Below are 17324 nucleotides of genomic sequence, written 5' to 3'. Positions count from 1 at the left end.
AGCAAAGATACTCATTATCTTGAAATAAATGACAAGATAGAAAAATCTCAGCAAAGAAAGAGAACTTAAAAAAGAACTGAATGAAAATTACAGAAATTAAATATAGCATAATTTTCTTAAATACCCTCACTGAATGAACATAATATTAGAGTGGATGAGAGATTAGAAACAGTGAATTGAGAACAGCTCATAAAATTTACCCAATCTGAACAGCAAAGTTAGGGGAAAAAATAAAAAGACAAACAATATTGAGCAGAGCCTCAGGAACTTGTGGTACAATAACAAATGATCTAACATTTATATCATTAGATTTCCAGAGGGAGGAAAGAAACCGTTTGAAATAATAATGAGGAAAAAAAATCTTCCCAAATCTAGTAAAAGATGCAAGCCTACAAATCTAAGAAGCTGAATGAATTCTAACAGAATAAACCCAAATAAAGACCTATACTTATACTTTTGAAAAAGAAAGACAAAGAAAAATATTGAAAGCAACCAGAAAGACAATGTGACAGTAACTACACAGGAATACCAATTTGAATAATAGTAAATTTATCATCTAAAACTTTGGAAGCCTGAAGGAAGCGACACATTTTTTAAGTACTGAAAAAGAAAACTCAACTGCAAATTCTTTTTTTTTTTTTTTTTTTGGCTAGGTATGGTGAACTTTATTGATCATGTATAACAGGGTGGGGCTCCCTAAATCCCTCCCCTTTTCGGGGGTCTGGGATAGAAACTGTGGAGGTCAGGAGATTCTCAATATGTTGGGGGAATGATCTGGGATAAGAACTCCTCAGCAGCTTAGGGCCTCTCTTCTCGCTGGGGCTGGTGGTCCAGGGGACTCTTACTTCTTGGAGGTCATGTGGATCATAAGGTCCACTACCCTGTTGCTGTAGCCAAATTCATTGTCATACCAGGAAATGAGTTTGACAAAGTGGTCATTGAGAGCAGCTCCAGCATTGAAGGTGGAGGAGTAGGTGTCCTTGTTAAAGTCATAGGAGACAGCCTGGTCCTCGGTATACCCCAAGATGCCCTTGAGGGGGCCCTCTGATGCCTGCTTCAATACCTTCTTGATGTCATTGTACTTGGAAGCTTTCTTTAGCTGCCAGATCAGATCCATAACTGACACTTTAGGTGTGGGAGCACAGAAGACCATGCCAGTAAGCTTCCCATTCGGCTCAAGAATGACCTTGCCCACAGCCTTGGCAGTGCCAGTAGAAGCAGAGATGCTGTTGTGGGCAGCCCCTTATCCATCATGCCACAGCTTTCTAGAGAGGCCATCCACAGTATTCTTGGTGGCAGTGATGGCATGGACTGTGGTCATGAGTCCCTCCATGATGCCAAAGTTGTCATGGATGACCTTGCCAGTGGGAGGGGGGCGGCAAGCAGTTGGTGGTGCAGGAGGCATTGCTGACAATCTTGAGGGGATTATCATATTTGTCATTGTTCATACCCATCAAAAACTTGGGGAATCCACAGAGATGATGATCCTCGTGGCTTTACCCTTCAAGTGAGCCCAGCCTTCCCCATGGTAGTGAAGACACCAGTGGACTCCACAACATACTCAGCACTAGCATCACCTCATTTGATATTGGTGGTATCTCACTCCTGGATGATGAAGATGGAGCTTCCATTGATGACAAGCATCTTGTTCTCAACCTTGACTGTGTCTTTGAACTTGCCATGAGTACAATCATACTGGAACATGTACACAACGTAGTTGAGGTCAATGAAGAAGTCATTGGTGGCAACAGTATTCCCTTTGCCAGAATTAAAAGCAGCTCTGGACACCCTGGTCAGTGTGGCTCATTCCCATACACTCAAAGGGCTGGGGTTTGATTCTGGTCAGAGCCATACCTAGATTGCGGGTTCCATCCCCAGCTGGTGTGCGTACAAGAGGCAACCAATGCATGTTTCTCTCTCACATCAATCTCTCTCTCTCTCCCCCTTTCTCTTTCTAAAAATAAATAAAAAATAAATCATTAAACATATCCTCCGGTGAGGATTTAGTAATAAATAAAGCAGCCCTGATGACCAGGGGCTCAATATGGCCAAATCCTCTTACTCCAACCTTCGCCATTTTGTCTCAGGTTTGCGGCTGACACTGTACAGGAAGACAGAGCTGTCTGACAAACAGGTGAAACAGAGATGCAACAGCAAATTCTTTAGATGGCAAACTTATCCTTCAGAAATGAAAAAGTAATAAAGACATTCTCAGACAAAAGAAAACTCAAAGATTTTTATCCCCAGCAAAACTTCCCTTAATGGTTGGCCAAAGGAAGTTTTTCAAGGAACGACAAAATGAAAAAGTAAGAATACTGAAGCATCTAGAAGGAAAAAGAAACAACGTAAAAAACAGAAGGATGTATACATATAATAGACAATGTATATTATACATTATCTTTCCTTATGAGCCTTGAGTCATGTTTGATAATTGAAAAAATATTACAATGCCATTTTAAATTCAAGTTACGAATATTTATAACTAGAGGCCCAGTGCACAAAAATTCATGCACTGGGAGGGGGGGATCCCTCAGCCCGGCCTGCCCCTCTCACAGTTCGGGAGCCCTCAGGGATGTCCTACTCATGAGGGGGATGGGCCTAAGCCACAGTATGACCTCCCTTTGCAGGAGGTGAATCGGATGATCAGGGGAAGGTGCCACCCCCTTCACCCCACTGCTGCTGCCACTGCCGGCCACCACGGCTGCCTGCCCTTATTGGCCCTCGTAGCCATTGCAGTTTTGTCTATCCAGTGTAATTAGCATATTACCCTTTTATTAGTATAGACTAGGAAGAAAAAGACACTTACATGGAAGAGAGGCATTCAATCTTCACTAGAAGTTGTTAAGCATTGACACCCAGAAATGGTGTTAACTGGTGTGTGTCTGTGTTTGTGTGTGTGCAGTGATGCTCAGAGTAACCACAATGAAAATTATACAGATACACTTATTAACACTATAGATACATTAAGATGGAGCCTTGGAAAATGTTCAAGTAAACAATGGGAAGGCAATAAAAAGGAAACAAAGGAAAAAGAATGAGAACCAAAGAAAACAAAGGGAAAACAATAAATTGATAGCCTTAAGCACTAACATATGAATACTTACCTTAAAAGTAAATGGTTAAAGTATGTCAATTTAAACAGTAATTGGCAGAGTGGATGATCCCAACTATACGTATACTGCATATAAAATTTTTTCAAATTCAATACAGGCAAATAGTAAAAGTGTAGAAAAGATATAGTATGTTAACATTAATCAACAAGACAGTAAAGGCTATATTAATACCTGGTAAAGTAGACTATAGAGCAGGGGTCCTCAAACTTTTTAAAAAGGGGGCCAGTTCACTGTCCCTCAGACTGTTGGAGGGCTGGACTATAGTTTAAAAAAAACTATGAACAAATTCCTATGCACACTGCACATATCTTATTTTGAAGTAAAAAAACAAAACGGAAACAAATACAATATTTGTATTTGCATGTGGCCTGTGGGCCGTAGTTTGAGGACCCCTGCTATAAGCAAGGAGAATTACTAGAGACAAATATAAACACTGCACAATTTAAAATATCAAGCTTCTGGGGACACATAATCACCCCAAATGTGGATGCATCAAAAAATACAGCCTGAAAATACATAAACAAAAAACCGATATAGTTGAAAAAACAAAACAAAACAGACAAATCCACAGTTATAGTTAGGAACTTTCACCCTCTCAGCAACATACAGAATTAATACATAAAAAATCAGTACGGTGGAACATTTACACATCAGAATACTAAACAGCTATAAAAATGAGGGATCTCTTACCCCTTTGGGACAGCATGATGGATCTGGAGACTATTATGTTAAATGAAATAACCAATCTGAGAAAGACAAATATCACATGATCTCACTTATTTGTGGAATGTAATGAACAAAATGAACTGATCAACAAAATAAGACTGGAAGAATGGAGGCATGGAATAGACTGACATACCTTGATGTGAGGATGGGGAGACAAGAAGAGATAAACCAAAGAACTTATATACGTACTAGAGGCCCGGTTCACAAAAATTTGTGCACTCGGGGAGGTTCCTCAGCCCGGCCTGTGCCCTCTCACAGTCTGGGACCCCTTGGAGGATGTCCACCTGCTCCCCAGGGGATTGGTCCTAAGCTGGCAGTCAGACATCCCTCTGGCAGTCCGGAGCCCTCAGGGTATGTCCACTTGCCAGCGGAGAGCAGGCCTAAGCTGCAGTAGAACATCCTTAGTGCTGCTGAGGAGGTGGGAGAGACTCCCACCACCACCGCTGTACTGGCAGCCGTCAGCCTGGCTTGTAGCTGAGCAGAGCTCCCCCTGTGGGAGTGCACTGACCACCAAGGGGCAGCTCTTTCATTGAGCATCTGCCCCCTGTTGGTCAGTGTGTGTCATAGTGACCAGTAATTCCCAGCCGTTCTGCTGTTAGGGTCAATTTGCATATTACCCTTTTATTATAGGCTAGAGGCCTGGTGCATGGGTGGGAGCTGGCTGGTTTGCCCTGAAGGGTGTCCTGGATCAGGGTGGGGGTCCCGCTGGAGTGCTTCGCCAGCCTGGGTGAGGGGCTGAGGGCTGTTTGCAGGCTGGCCACAGCCCCTTCAGGGTGGGGGTCCCCACTGGGGTGCCTGGCCAGTCTGGGTGAGGGGCTGATGGCTGTTTGCAGGCTGGCCAAGCCCCCCAGTGAGGACCCTCACCTCATGAGGGTGTGGCCATCCTGAGTGAGGGGCTGATGGCTATTTGCAGGCTGGCCATGGCCCCAAGCCACCCAAGCTCCCAGTGGAGGCTGGTTGGAAGCAGATATCTGGGATTTATTTATCTTCTATGATTGAAACTTTGTTGCCTTTGAGTGGAGGCCACAGCCAGCCAGGGCAGGCAGGAAGCTTGGCTTCCTTCATCGCTGAGCAACCAAGCCTCCTGCTTGCTCCAGCTCTGTGGCTGCCAGCCACCATCTTGGTTGGGTTAATTTTCATATAGTCGCTCTGATTGGCTGGTGGGCACGGCTGGTGTGCCTGGCTTGTGAGTGTAGCAGAGGTATGGTCAATTTGCATGTTTCTCTTTTATTAGGTAAGATATGCATAGCCCATAGACACAGGTGATGAAAACCTGGGGAGCGGGGGCAGGGTAAGGGGAGCTGGGAGGAGGACAGTAAAGGAGAGGGCATGGGAGACATCTGTATTGTTTATTACCACCAATTATATACATATATATACCAAAAAAAAACAACTCAAAGAAAATAAATTAAAAATATGATAAAAAATTACTAAGGAAGTACATCTGAACAACATAATTAATAGGATCTAATTAACACTTACAGAAAAGTCTATCAAATAATATAATATAGTACTTTTTTTAATGCATCCATGGAATATACACCAAGAAAGACCATATCCTACACCAGTGATGGCGAACCTTTTGAGCTCAGCCTGTCAACATTTTGAAAACCCTAACTTAACTCTGGCGCCGTGTCACATATGAAAATTTTTTGATATTTGCAGCCATAGTAAAACAAAGATGTATATTTTTGATATTTATTTTATATATATAAATGCCATTTAACAAAGAAAAATCAACCAAAAAAATGAGTTTGCGTGTCACCTCTGACACGCGTGTCATAGGTTCGCCAACACTGTCCCACACCATAAAACATACTTCAGCAAATTCAAAATAATTGCAATCATACAGAGTTGATCATAATGGAATAAAATTATAAATAAGTAATAGAAAGAAAACAGAAAAGTATCTAGATACATGAAAATTAAACAATTTACTTTTAAATAATAAATAGTCAAAGAGAAAGTGTCAAGGAAAATTACTTGGAAACAAGAACTGCAAGATTGTGGCTGTTGTCCTGCTAACCAAGAAGGCTACTAAGTGACTAAGGGGCAAAGAACCCATACATGGCGAATACACAGGACAAAGAGATGATGCTCATCCAGGAAGGGCAGGAGGACAGCACAAGTTTTCATCATGCTACTCAGAAAGGCACATAATTTAAAACTTATGAATTGTATATTTCTGGAATTTTCCACTTAATATTCTTGGACAGCAGTTCATGAAGGTCACTAAAACCTCAGAAAACAAAACTGCTGATAATGAGGCATTAGTGTGTGATCTATCCTTCTAGGTGAGAAATAATCCAGCCTGAAAAATCAATTGAAGTAAGGAAAAGAAATAGATAAACTAATTTCTTAGCAATCCATAACAATGTATTTAAGGAAAGATGTAATTTGTGGAGTAGTATATTAGTCAGAATTCTCCAGAGAAAGAGAACCAATAGGATATACACATATATGGAAATATAGATAGATGATATAGATAGATACAGATATAGGTATAGATATAGTTATAGATAGATATAGATGATGATATAGATATAGATATAGATATAGATATAGATATAGATATAGATATAGATATAGATATAGATATAGATATAGATATAGATATAGATATAGATGATATAGATATAGATAGATATAGATATAGATATATAGATATAGATGATTAGATGATATAGATATAGATATAGATATAGATATAGATATAGATATAGATATAGATATAGATAGATATAGATATAGATATAGCATAGGGAGAGAGAGAGAGAGAGAGAGAGAGAGAGAGAGAGAGAGAGAGAGACATAAATATGTAATGGGATTCATTATAAGAGCTGGCTTGTGTGATTACAGAGACGAGAAGTCCCACAACCTGCTGACTGTGAGCTGGGGGACCAGGAGAGCTGGTGGTGTAATTCAGTCCAAGTCCAAAGGTTACAGAACCAGGGAAAGTGATGGTGTAATTCTAAGTCTGAATCCAAAGGTCCCAAAACTAGGAGCAGAGATGTCCAAGGACAGGAAGAGATGGATGTCCCAGACACAGCAAAAAAGAGTGAATTAGCCCTCCTCTGCCTTTTTATTCTGTTCAGGCCCTCAGTGGATTGGGTGATGCTCACCTGCATTGGTGACAGGGGGTCTTCTTTATCCAGTCCATTGATTCAAATACTAACCTCTTCTAGAAACATCCACACAGACACACCCATTTATAATGTTTCAATAGCTATCTTGGCATCCCTCAGCCCAAACTAACACATCTATAATAATAAAAGCCTAAGTGACCATTGCAATAGAATGGATGACTGAATAGGCTGGGTGGGGCGACTAGGCCAGTAGGGGGGTTAGTGAGGGGTGACCAAATGACTGAGCAGCAGGCTGTGTGGGGCGACCAGGCTGGTGGGGGAGCAGTTAGGGGTGACCATGCCGGCGAGGGAGGGAAGTTGGGGGTGACCAAGCCAGATCAGGCCTAAACTGACAGTTGGACATCCCCCAAGGGGTCCCGGATTGGAGAGGGTGCAGGCTGGGCTGAGGGCCCTCTCCTCTTGCACAAATTTTCTGCACCAGGCCTCTAGTAAAATAATAATCACAAGGGGGAAATAAATATTTAGTTTTCATTTTATAAATGCTCATTTGTTCTAGATCTTATGCTAACTATAATCTTTTTTCCCTCACAACTGTCTAATAATAGTTACACTATTATTGCATCCCTTTTAGAGATGGGAAGAAGAACAAGGTAATTAGGCAGTAGAACTTGGACAGCTTTGCAAATCCTATGGTCTTAACCTCTATGCTTTGATCCACACTATAGTCCAATCCACTACTCACAAAAGCAACTGAGGACAATTAGCAAATATTTAGGAGCCCAGTCGGTGGGAAAATTACTACTCTCTAAAGAATAGACTGACATCCCTCAACTTCATTCTCTTTTATGCATAATGCATACCAAAGAGTCAGACAAAGAGGATGAAATGGCAAGAATTCCACTATACTTTTCACTTAATTGTTATCTATAATACACAAAAGAATTTATTAATAAAGGTAGACACGAAAAATTTGCCACATTTTAGCAAAAAAATTACAATTCTATTTAAAAAAGTATTTACCTTCTTGAGACCTTGGCAATCACTCCACAGATTTCTTAGTCCTATCATTTCTTAGTTCTATACCTAAATTTACAATCAGGTATAAGTGTATATGCATCTAAAATATGAAAAAAAAATCTATTGCATAATGCATTTTTATTTAACTTTTCTGGTGACTGTTTTATGACAGTGACCTAAATGGTATGAAATGTAATGTGACAAAAATATATCTGCTTTCCATCCTAAGGACATTCGTGAAAATGCAGTATATTTCAAGATTTTTATCCTTGTGAGTAAAATGTTAATAAATAGATAAATCTTTAACACTTGCCAAGTCATGAGCTTATATTCAGTATAGCTAAAAGAAGAACATGATGTCTTAAGGGTCAGGTCTAGAATATAAAAATTTTTAATGTTGTCGCCACTATAGAGTTTAGCCCAATCTGTTCAGTTGTTCCTGGAGAAGTGTTGAAGGACATCACAATTGGAATAAGTTATTGGTATGGATCCATTTAGAAAAAGTCAGGCCAAATAAATCACTCATATCAATGATGCAATGTGAAATCCACATTGGAATTCTCTCTTGAATGACTTGGAGAAATAAGGTGACTGGCTATGAGCCATCCTTCTACTAGCATGCCTCCTCCCACTACAGGATAGAGAATATCAAGTAGGCTAAAGAAAATATCTCAGAAAAGAGAAAAATACCCATCTATGGGCTTACTGATCAATTATTTGAGGAAAATCTATATATATAAAAGCCTAAGCGACCAGTCAACCAGTCGCTATGACATGCACTGACCACCAGGGGGCAGACACTCAACACAGGAGCTGCCCCCTGGTGGTCAATGTGCTCCCATAGCAAGAGCGCTGCTCAGCTGACTGATGGGCACCAAACACTGGATTCATGGCTGGCAAGTGCAGCTGCAATGTCACACGCCTCTCCCACCTCCATGGCAGTGCTACCAAATAGTGGCTGCTGCAGGTGCAGCGGGGCCGGGATGAGTGGCAGCTGCATGGTGCCTGGCCTGGGCTCAGGTTCCTCCCCAGCCTCTTGCTGCTTCACACACTACTACATCCCCCAGGGGGTCCCAAATTACAAGAGAGCGCAGACCAGGCTGAGGGACCCCACCAGTACACAAATCCATGCACTGGGCCTCTAGTTATTGAGTAAATATGATATTGTTGGTTTTAAAAATAGTTTTGTCTAAAAATTGATTTAATACTTATATTTGCCTTCATGTGTGATTTTTAAATGTTTTATATTATTTTAATTGTATTTACTTGGTAATAGTAGCTTTTAAAATGGTAGATAATATTTATTTAGACCTTACTATGTATACAAAGTAATTTTCTTACATTGATTCCTCTGAACAACCTAGGAGGGTCCTTACCAGCTATCTCAGTTGATTAGAGCGTCTTCCAGATATGCTAACGGTGTGGGTACTATTCCCATCTCATGGCACATCTACGAAATAACCAATAAATGAATAATAAATAAGTGGAACAACATGTCAATATTTCTCTCTTTTTCTGTCTTTCTGTGTGTATTTATGTGTGTGTCTCTCAAATCAGTACAAAAAAACCCTATAAGGCAGATAAGATTATCATAATTATAAGATATTTACATACATGAAATCCACATAATAATCCCATGACACAACTTTATTTTCATAGCCAGTGTTTCAATAATGAAACTAGATTAAGAATAATTAAGTAACTTGCAGCAAGACTCACAGTAGATAGTGAAGTAAGACTCCAACCCAGGAGCGCCTGACCTCAGAGCCCCTGCTCTTAACCACAGTGCTTTCCATCACTCCGTCCTGTATGCTGTTCAAATAGTGACATTTTCCAGGAAAATATTGATCCTAAGAAAAACTTAGGGGTGTACTGCAGCCACTGTTTTATTCAAACAAACTTATGCTTATGTATTTCTCCTGTATTGTCTGTAGGGGCTCACTATCCACCACACACATAAATATACATGCATGTATACACACACACAGACACACACATACCATACACTATCTCTCACTCAGAGGAACCACCAACATAGGACTTAGTGGGTTCCAGGATGATAGTCAGAAATCAATCCACCTAAAGTGAAATGTCACAATATTATGTATTCACATTGCAATGCTGGAAACCCATTTTGAACCATTAAGCTTATTTAAACTGTCTCTCCAAAATAAATTAAAGTAAACTAAAACACAAATATCCATTTTTAACAACATTTTAGATCAAAAACAACATAACTGTTATGGCAAAATATTTCTGCATAGGCTGGACTGGTTCAGACTTCTTAAAACTGTTTTTATTTTTTAAAATATATTTTATTGATTTTTTACAGAGAGGAAGGGAGGGTAATAGAGAGTTAGAAACATCGATCAGCTGCCTCCTGCACACCTCCTACTGGGGATGTGCCCGCAACCAAGGTACATGCCCTTGACCGGACTCAAGCCTGGTACCCTTGAGTCCGCAGGCCGACGCTCTATCCACTGAGCCAAACCGGTTAGGGCTGGTTCCGACTTCTTAAAATAGTAGCTCACTGAAGTGTGTTCTGATGACACAATTCTTCTGATAACTCCGATAGGAAGTGTAAGCTTCTCTACTGACTTAAGAACCTGCAAACCTTATATTTAAAATCAGCATCATCAGTATCAAATTTCTTTTGTTTCTGATTCAGTGAATGCCAATATATTTTTCTGAGAGTCTCTGAATGGTGAATGTTAGGGTAGAAGTTATTTCTGTGAAGACATATTGAATGATCTCTTCAGTGAAAATTAGCTGATTATCCACCGACACCAGCTTCTCCTTGTTACCAGATGTTTAGTTCACTTCACTATTCAATTATTTAGTATACAAATACTTATTACGCATCTACTTGATACCAAGCATCATTCTTATCTGGGGATATAGGAAATAAAAGGTCCACCCATCTTATAAATATTATACTGGTCACCGTCAAAGATTTGTAAATATGAGTTTTATTAAGTACTGTAAAAAGTTTTTAAGAGTTATTATTTCATGACTTTCTATTCCTGTTTGTACAATCCTAAGATTATTCTCACTCATTTATAGAAGCACACTTCTTAACAACTCCCCTATTTAAAGTAGCCAAAAGATTTTGTTCAGTGGTATATAAAATACAAAGAAATATATGGGGGGGGGGGAGTAATGGGGCAACATTAATATTTAAAAATAAACACCATATTATATGCCTTTTTACATTTCCAACAGCTTAATGAAAATGTATCTGACCTCAGAGACAATCTTACCATATCAAATTATTTGAATCCGTTTTAGACAATCTGTACTTTAGTAATCATATGTATCATAGTCACATCATTGCAAAAGGTAAGGAGAGTAAGATGTGTATTTATCAGCAACAGTAACTAGAGCAAAGAGTAATTGCTACCAAAAATAATCAAGTTGATAATTAATAACCATATTATAGCTACCACAGCATTAAAAGGCAATTATGGTAGTCATTGCTACATCTCATCTGTATTATCTAGCAAATTATAATTGTAAATGATAATACATATTGAGGACTTTATTGGTGCATAATTAACTGAAGAACTGTTCTCAAGCCATGATTTACCATTGATTTTTTGAAAAATATGTAGTGTAAATAATGTAATGTAAAATTATTGCAGTAAATTTACTATGGTAAAATTGAACTATCCTATCTTATGTTAGAATATCTATTTAAATGTACTTTTTAAAATTTAAAGATGTCTCTTTTATTCTATCTGGAATTCATAATTGCAAAGACTAGCATGAAAATAATTCATATTTTTTATAAAACCAAGTATAGGAGGAAGTAGCATTTGAAAGATAAGAACATTGAGAAAAGCAATATAAACTAAATATAAATATAATAACACTTAAATAATAAAATCTTATAAAATATGAATATTCATAATAAAAATAAATTATTTAATGATACTTATATTCTTTACACCTTCACAAAACACATGTTTTATGAGGAAGAGGGAGAGAAAAATCTCAATAAAATTAAAAATGAAAAGAGCATGATAAATATAAATTTCATTTGAAAATGCAGATATCAAGAAGATAGGAAGTGAACAATTGAAGAGAAGCTATAACAGAAATGAGAAAGTAAATGAGATTACAGTGTACCATTTTTAAAAACTATGTAATATAAATAGACTTCTAAAATAATGGAATGAAGACCTGTGTGAATTAGCTCACCTGCTGGAATGACAAAAATATGGGCAAATAAATCAATCAACCATATCAGAACTCTAGTGAAAGGAAATTTAGGGGTAAATTAGGCAGGTTTATGGAGTTTTAGAAAAAAGGAGGGTCCATGGGGGATGCTTACCAAGCTGAGGGCTATGACACTGCCAAAAGGCATACATTCTTGAGAACAAAAGGTGCCACAGGATAAGGGGAAAGGAAGCCATCCATTCACAGAAGATAGGGGAAAGCCACAGGGTATGGGAGAAAGAGGAAACAAACTTTCACAGGGGATAGAGCAATGCTGAGAAATAGAAGAGGAGAAGAGATTTTCACAGGAGATAGAGAATTCTACCACTGAAGGGGGAGAAAGAGATGGGGGCATCACGTGGGTTTTAAGCTTTGAAGTTGATACTCTACCAATTGGAAGGCAGCATTGAAAGACAAAGAACTGCAGCCTTTATGAACCTTAGGAAAAAGGAGCTTGGTGGGTTACCACCTTCGGCACCCCCCTCCCCATGTGGGAATCTGTACTTGTTTCCAATAAATTTCCACTTTTTCCTATGCCACCTTTTGTCCGTGGCTTCCTTCTTCAAATCCACCTGGATAAGAACCTGGGAAACAAATCACCCTTTGCACCCTGATCAGAAGAAACCACTCAATTCACTAGAAATTAACCAAAGCCACAGAACAACCTGAATATCTAGCCAAGAGAAGCTGCTAAACCTCTCTCTAAAGAAGCATGGTCTGTGAAATCTTTTACTTGGGGCTAGTCCCCACCTTTAGCCCTCCTCAGAGCAGTGATGTAGGGGCCAAAAGCCTGCAGCTTTGCAGATGTTAGTGAGGGTGAGTTGAGAACTTTTTTGGGGGGAGGGTGCCCTTAAAAGCACCATCCCCAGAGCAGTCAATATTTTGTCTGAAGTTGCAGCTCTCTGGAAAACCTCTATCCCCAGTGATGTAGTGGCCATTTGATTTGACTGGGGCCTCAGATCACTGAGTAAAGGGGAACCGAAACAATAGCAACATAGCAATGTGCTGGCAACATCACAGCTGCCTAAGGCTGAGTTTCAGTTGGAACAAATGAGAGCCTAGAAGGGGAGTGACGATTTTTTTTTTTTTTTAAATCCTGGAGGACCAGATGACCACAAAGAACTTTGAAATGTTCTAACATATTCATGGGAATCTCAAAGGCTATGCTCAAGCCAAGGAAAAAGAGGTGGTAGGAGTCATCTGACCTCAAAACTCTGGAGAAGTGCCCTCGTCTGTGTGCTCAATGGTTAGAGTGTTGGTCGCTGCACTGAAGGGTCATAGGTTCAATTTCTGGTCAAGGGCACGTACCTGGGCTGCAGATTTGATTCCCAGGCTCTGGTAGGGGCCCTGCAGGAGGAAACTAATTGTGTGTGTCTCACATTGCTGTTTATCTCCCTCTCTCTCTCCCTTCTTCTTCTCTCTCTCCCCCCTTTCTTCCCCTCTTCCACTCACTCTAAAAATGAATGGAAAAAGATCATGGGTTCAATTACAAAAGAAAAAGAAAACAAAAAAAAACTCTGTAGAAGTAAGAAGTGAAAACTAAGAATGTATTATAAACTTCCTGAAGTTTGGATGTACCTTCTCACACACAGAGATGCCCTTGAAAAAGAGAGAAAATATACAGGAATCACATTTAAGAACATTTTCTGATGGACCATTGATAACAAAAAAATTGTACTGATCTGAAGTTGACCTCCTAGCAAGTCAAACTTAAAAGGAAAAGCTAGAAAATAGTCTGATACCAGTCTGATACCAGAATGGCCATATGTCTAAAGCACTCAATAGATGTAAAGACAATGGTGTCTCACAAAATAAAAATTATCACAAAATAAGTAGAATTTTTAAAAGATATCTTGGATTTGAAAAGACAAATAACAAAAACAAAAATTTCACAAGTGTCTCAATAATAGATTCAATTTGACAGAAAAAAACATCAACAAACTTGAAAAGAGGTCAATAGAGATCATTCATTTTGAGTGGCAAAATGGAAAAATAATAAAGTGAGGAAACTTCAAAGAATTGAGGAACATGATCAAGTGTGTGGAAATAAAAAATAATTGGGTTCCAGAGAGAGAAGAGAAAAGTACAAGATGAATATTTTGGGGGAAAACGGCTGAAAACTTTTGAATTTTATGAAAAGTATTAATCTAATGTCTAAGATGATCAACTCAGAGACCTACAACTAGACTTAGCATAATCAAATTGATGAAAGTTAAAGAAAACAAACTTCTTCATAACAGCAGGAGAAAAACAACTTTCTAAAGTGTTCCTCAAAAAGTATAATAAGTGACTTCTCATGAGAAACCATGCAGGTCAGAAGACATGGGATAATATCTAAAAAGTGTTAAAAGTTGACCAAAAATTCTATCTAGCTAAACTCTCCTTCAAAAAAGAATGGGATATGTGGGAACCCTGTTCAGAGTACGCCGATGTTCAAGGCCAATCTGAACATGGGAATCCTTATCAGGATGTTCAAGGCCAATCTGAGCAAGGACACAGCGATTGTACTGTACACAGTGCACACACAGGTCCTTCTATAACTCAAAGACTGATGTCACTATTTTGGCAAGAAGCCTCTTTTGTCTAAGTTAGTATAGAATATGTTATTGACCAGCCATTGCTGGACTGCGTTGTGGGGAAGATGTATTACTGACCAGCCGGTGCTGGCTGTTTTTGTTAGGATGGCTCTTGTGCTTGCTACTGTGTTAGCAGAGGCTGCTTTTATGAACTATTAGACTGCTTTGTCTAATGGATACGTGGTAGCAATGGCTACTTGGACTACAATAAAGACTCTCTTATACGTCTACGACTTCTTATGTCTTTTCTGTCCCATACCCGGCGTCCAGGGAGGTCCAACCCCTGGCAGAGGGACTTGGACTCAACAGTTGGTGTAATGAAGAAGAATGAAGGAGTAAGTACTCCCACAATTGGCACTGTGAGCAGGATTCAGGGGTATGTGCAGACTCAGGAATGAGTGCTCCTTGACAGGATATTAAGATATTCCCATATTTATTTATTTTACTTTAGCTTTGTGGTTGGAAATAATTTGTTGCTAAAAGAACTGCACTACAAAAAAATTTTTTTAAGAAACTAAAGAGAGTCAGGCTGAAATGAGAGGACTCTAGATAGTAACTAGAATGCATATGAATTAATAAAGAGCATTGGTAAAGATTATTATATAGGTAAACCAGATATTTGTTCATAACTCTTTTCTCCTATCTTTAAAAAAAATTGCATAAAGCAATAATTATAAAATTCTGTTAATAGGCTTAAAATGTATAAATACTTAACTTGCATGACAATAACAATAAAAAAAAGAGGAGAAACAAATGTATATTGGAAGAGCCCTAGCCTATTTGGCTCAGTGGATAGAGTATCCGAAGGGTCCCAGGTTTGATTCCAGTCAAGGACAAGTATCTTGGTTGCAGATTTCTCCCTGGCCCAGGCCCTGACCAGGGTGTGTGCAGGAGGCAACCAATCGATGTGTTTCTCTCACATTGATATTTCTCTTTGTCTTTCCCTCTCTCATCCACTCTCTCTAAAAATCAATGGAATAATGAATGGAGTAAGAAATAATAAAGATTAGAGCATAAATTAATGAAATAAAAAAACTGAAGATAAACGGAGAAAATCAATTAAACTGAAATTAGTTATTTAACAAGATGGACAAAATTTACAAATTCTTTGGCTATATTTAACAAGAAAAAAGAGAGAAGACTGAAATTGTTATACTTATGAATAAAAAGCAGTATATTATTATCATCCTTACAGAAATAAAAAGGATTATAAGGAAATATTAGGAATACTTATAGGCCAAAAAACTAGATAACTTAGATGAAATGGACAAGTTCCCAGGAAGACACAAACTGATGAAACTGACTAAAGAAGGAAGAGAAAATCTGAATAGATGTATATAAAAAAGATTAAATTAGAAATGTTTGAAATCACTAAGAAAAGCTCTGGCCCATGAGGCTTCCTTGATGATTTCTACCAAACATTTAGAGGTAATACAAATCCTTCAGAAACTTTGCAAAAAAAATAAATAAATAATAATAATAGAAGGAACACTTCTCAGTGCATTCTATGCTTTCAATATTACCTGATACAAAATCCAGGCAAAGACAACATAAGAAATAACATTTATTCACATAAAAACTACTATATGGCCGAAACCGGTTTGGCTCAGTGGATAGAGCTTCGGCCTGTGGACTGAAAGGTCCCAGGTTCGATTCCAGTCAAGGGCATGTACCTGGGTTGCGGGCACATCCCCGGTGGGAGATGTGCAGGAGGCGGCTGATCAATGTTTCTCTCTCATCGATGTTTCTAACTCTCTATCTCTCTCCCTTCCTCTCTGTAAAAAATCAATAAAATATATAAAAAACAAACAAAGCAAAACAAAAAAACTACTATATGAATGTTCCTAGCAGCAATATTCATAATGGCAAAAAATGGGAACAGCCTGAATATCAATTGGGAAATGGATAAACAAAATGTGGTATATCCACACAATAGATTATTATTTGGCAACGAAAAGAAATGAATTACTGAGGTATGCTATTCATGAATAAACCTTGATATATTATCCTAATTTTAAAAATCCAATCACAAAAGTACATACAGGATAAGGCAAAAGTAGGTTTACAGTTGTTCATATAGAAAACTATTGGCCCGGTGCACGAAATTCATGAACAGAAGGGAGGGGTTCCCTAGCCCAGCCTGCACCCTCTCCAATAGGGGACTCCTTGTAGGATGTCCGATGACCAGCAGTCGGATATCCCTCTCGCAATCTGGGACCGGTGGCTTCTAACCGCTCACCTGCCTGCCTGATCGCCCCTAACTGCTCTCCCCTGCTGGCCTGATCTTGCCCCCAATTTCCCTCCTCTGCCAGCCAATTTGGTTCTGATTGGTCGGTTTCTATGCCAGTCAGTGTCTCCGGGCCTATCTCCAGGCCTGATCAGAGAGGCAGGGCTGATCAGCAGTCCTCATAGAAGCCTGGAGAGAAACAGGCGCAGCTGCTGGCAAAGCCCAGAGAGAAAGAGAGAGGCAACAGTTGATCAACAGCTGTCCTGGAGGCTGCAAATCAGACCCTGCCTCTCTATGTGGGTCTCTCTCCAGGCCTGATCCACAGCCCCCTCAGCAACCCAGCACTGACTGCAAGACTGGC

General features: G+C 39.1%; 1 pseudogene; it reads right to left on the bottom strand.

Moving 5' to 3' along the window:
- Positions 1-841: 841 nt before the first annotated feature.
- On the bottom strand, positions 842-2077 carry LOC118655618 (annotated as a pseudogene).
- Between the last annotated feature and the right edge of the window lie 15247 nt (positions 2078-17324).

This window comes from Myotis myotis, unplaced genomic scaffold (assembly GCF_014108235.1).
Source record: "Myotis myotis isolate mMyoMyo1 unplaced genomic scaffold, mMyoMyo1.p scaffold_m19_p_1, whole genome shotgun sequence".
NCBI classification, from domain to species: Eukaryota; Metazoa; Chordata; class Mammalia; order Chiroptera; family Vespertilionidae; genus Myotis; species Myotis myotis.
Note: the sequence above shows the minus strand (reverse complement) of the source record. Positions and strands in the feature narration are given on the sequence as shown.